This window comes from Chiloscyllium plagiosum, chromosome 11, assembly GCF_004010195.1.
Source record: "Chiloscyllium plagiosum isolate BGI_BamShark_2017 chromosome 11, ASM401019v2, whole genome shotgun sequence".
NCBI classification, from domain to species: domain Eukaryota; kingdom Metazoa; phylum Chordata; class Chondrichthyes; order Orectolobiformes; family Hemiscylliidae; genus Chiloscyllium; species Chiloscyllium plagiosum.
This window is the reverse complement of record NC_057720.1, coordinates 6922031-6926081: the sequence shown is the minus strand read 5'-3', so window position 1 is coordinate 6926081 and position 4051 is coordinate 6922031.

Genomic DNA, 4051 nt, shown 5'->3' with positions numbered 1-4051 from the left:
TAGCACTGCTGCCTCGCAGCACCAGCTTCAATTCCAGCCACGGGTCACTGTCTATGTGGAGTTTACACATTCTCCCCAAGTCTGTGTGGCTTTCCTCCAGGTGCACCAGTTTTCCTGCATAGTCCAGAGATGTGCAGGTTAGGTGAATTGGCCATGCTAAAATTGCCCATAGCATTATATGCATTAGTCAGAGGGGGAAGGGTTACTCTTCGGAGGGTTGGTGTGGACTTGTTGGGCCAAAAGGCCTGTTTCCATACTGTAGGGAATCTAGTCTAAGATTCTGTCCAACTTGCTTGCAAAGCCACTAGGTGAGCTTCTGTTTTGTATTTTTGTTCAATGTCTTGGTTGGTTGCTCAACACCAGATCACAGCAATAACTTTGGTTAGCTTCAAAGCACATTGGGCTGAATCTTAGGCTCTTTGGCTGTGTTGAGTTGATTTTTTGAGGGATTTTTAATACAAGACCTCATGTGGATTACTAGTCCATAACCATAAGGAGAAGGTGACCTCTCCCAACAATGAGAGAGTTGTGTAACTAACTGAGAGAATGCGGATGGAATGCTATTCAGTTTGAGTATGTCTCTAGTTTTGTATTAATCATTCACTCTTTATGACACTGCTACAAGGCTCAAGTTTATTGCCCATTCCTAATTGACCTTGAGAACCTACACCCCAGTGAGCTGTCTCCTTGAATGCTGCAGTCCTTGGGGTATAGATATACTCATAGTGTTGTTAGGAAGGGGCTTCTAAGATCTTGACCTGTTCCACCATTGTGTGAGGTCAACAAGTTTACAAAAGCAAGTGAAGTCGACAGTCTTCTCGTTATCTTTGGGTGTAAATTTGAATTAGATTTTATTGTCACGTGTACGCCAGTACAGGGGTGCAGAAGTACAGGGAAAAGTGCACAAAGTCACCATTCCTGGTGCAAAACTATAGAACTGCAGAATCTCTACAGTGTGGAGGCAGGCCATTCAGCCTGATGAGTCCACACTGAACCTCTGAAGAACATACCACCCAGACCCATCCCCCTACCCTATCCTTGTAACCCTGCATTTCCAATGGCTAAACCACCTATCCTACACATCCCAGGGCACTATGGGAAATTTCCCATGACCAATCCACCTAACCTGCCCATCTTTGGAATATGGAAGGAAATCGGAGCACCCGGAGGAAACTCACACAGATACAGGAAGAATGTGCAAACTCCACACAAACACAAGGCTGGAATTGAACTTGGGTCCCTGGTGTTGTGAAGATGCAGTGCTAAACACTGAAAACTATTGGGAAGAGATTGAAATGTGCATTGAATTGACTTCTGGTGGTGGTGCTGACAATCTTTCTGACATGATTTTCCCTCTTGCACCTGTGTCTTTATTCCGATGAAAATCAGAACCTCAGTGGATTTCTCGATGCATCAGAGCAGACTCACCACATTAACTGCCCAATCCCACTTACAGCCCCACGCCTATGGAGTGTGACATGCCCAAATCTTGCCCCATTTTACCTTGTGTCGTTCCCAGAATTAACTTGCCAGAGGGTATCTGTTGATAGATTGATGTCGATTTTGTCCCTAACCTGGAATTCTTGACTGATTCTGCTCAGACTCATAAGATTCTCTTCATTATTGCATTTTCCAGGAATGCAAAACAATTCCACAAATTCATCTTCCACACTGCCTTTGTCACTTGGTTTTGTCTGTGGGAAGGCGATTTGGTGGCACAGCTGTAATGTCACTGGATTATTAACCCGAAGACAGCTGGTGGACTTTGAGTTCAACTGATAAATAAATCCTGAATTAAAAGCTGATGCCAGTCATGGTGACCATGAAACTGTTATCAATTATTGTAACAATCCTGTCTGCATCACGAATGTCTGAAATCTGCCTTCATTGTGTGCCCTAAATGTAATTATTAAGCTATGTGCTTGACTCTCAAGTGTGCTGTGAAAAGGCTGAGATAGCTATTCCAAGCAAGGTCAACAGATACTGGACTCATCAGTGATGAATTCATCTTCCCTTCTGATGAAGGTTACAGTATCATGAGCAAATCTGGTAGTCTATTAGATCAGTGAAAGAGGCTCCTGGGCTTGAACTTTTCTCTTTTCTTACGTCTTTCCTGACTATAATAACTTATGAATTTGTAAAAAGTTTGTAAAAAGAGCAGATGAGATGAAAGAGATTCAGAGGAGGCTCTTTGCAGCCTAGACCATTTGACATTGTCTCAGTTCTCCTTTCCAGCAATATTTGTATTTTTGAACTTCTGATCATTTATTTCATCTGCTTTTAACTTTCTTTGATTCCTCCTCTGCTTCTGTGCACTACCCTTTTGCAGCCAAGACTTCCGTTCCAGTTGCTGTTCCCTTTTGTGAGTTTCTATCCCAATTCATTTCTTGAACTGCGTGCATAAGTGCCTGAGAGCTGCTCTCTGTCTTAGCATCTGCTTAATTATAAATCATTTCCTGGCACTCTGAAACCTTGTTGCTTCTGTCACCTCCACTCCAATCCTTTGAAAGGTCTTGCCATGCCTCAAGATGCCAAGCTGTTGTTAAAAAAAATAATTAAATCTTTTTCGCATGAGTGGAAAATGAAAAATAGCAATTTGGGAAATCTCTGTGTGCCAGTTCAGGCATCAGAACTTTACACTATCCCCTTGGAGTCCATCCTCCCTCATTAGACCAGTCAAGCTGTAATAAATACAGCTGCTCCAGCTGTGCTGTTTATGGGCTGTTAAAAGGGAAGCTGAGAAGGTGGACGTGCAGCGTCCCGTCCAGTTCAAAGTGGAACACCTCAGATACAACATGCTCAACCACCACACCCCCAGCCTCTGCCCGCCCTGCAATCCTTCAAAAGCTAAAGCTGTTCCTCTCTCTCTGCCTGACTGTCCCTTCGAAAAACGGGAGCGTGACCCAAACTTTGTGTGTTCCAACTAGAGCTGATGGTGAATCTACTCCCAGCTCCGAAACGACAGGCGAGCCCCAGGTGGACAGAGGAAGCACTTCAGGGATGGCCTCAAGGCCTCACTGGGTGAAGTGGGGCATTCCCACAGACACCTGGGAACCTGGGGAGTCCTGAAGTGGAGGAGGAGCATCTGGGAAGACATTGACAACTCGAGACTTGCCGTTGGGAAAAACCAGAAGCTGGGTGAAACAGCGAAAGGAGCGTGCTGCCACACTAACATCTCCTTCCCAAGACCACTCAAGTGTAACAGGGCCTGTGGTAGCTCCATCAGTTTGTACAGTCACCCATGGACTCGCTCTGAGAGTGGGAGAGTCTACGAGGGTGATAATGGGGATTATCAAAATGATGCTCTATCTCATCCAATCAACTATGTATCCCTAAGGGATACACCAGGAAGGGTGATGATAGAGATGGGAGGGGGAAGGAGTTAATTCCAGAGGGGAAAGGAGGAACAGTAGTATAACTATACACATTCCTCCTTCTCTGCTAATAGTCTAACACCACCTTGAAAGCAATGAAGCCACCTTTACCACTCTCTGAGTGGGTGCATTGTAGACTCTATTTGTTGCATTTTAGAAGTTGAATTTGGAGCCACAGGTACAGACTAATTGCAAGTTATTTTAATTAGCTTCTTAAAGTTTATTTAGAAGTCACTCAATGTTACTGAGACTTAGCTAAAAAATTGTAAGTTTGGAGATTATACATTTGTTTAATTATAAATCATAAATGGGATAAAGTGTACAATATCAGGATGTTGCCTGGAATGAAAAGTCTGAGGTGAGACTGGATAGACTGCAGAAAGGTCTGAAGAAGGGTCACTGTAAACAAAACGTTAACTCTGCTCTCTCTCCACAGATCCTGCCAGGCCTGCTGAATTTTTCCAGAACTTTCTATTTTTGCTGCTGATTTCCAGCATCCACAGTTCATTGGTTTTCTGGTCAGGCCGGGTGTGTTTCTGGTCTGGCGGGGATTGTTTCTGGTCTGGTGGGGTTAGTTTCAGGTCTGGGGGGTGTGTTTCTGGTCTGTGTTTGTTTCTGGTCTGGGGGGTGTGTTTCTGGTCTGGCGGGGATTGTTTCTGGTCTGGTGGGGTTAGTTT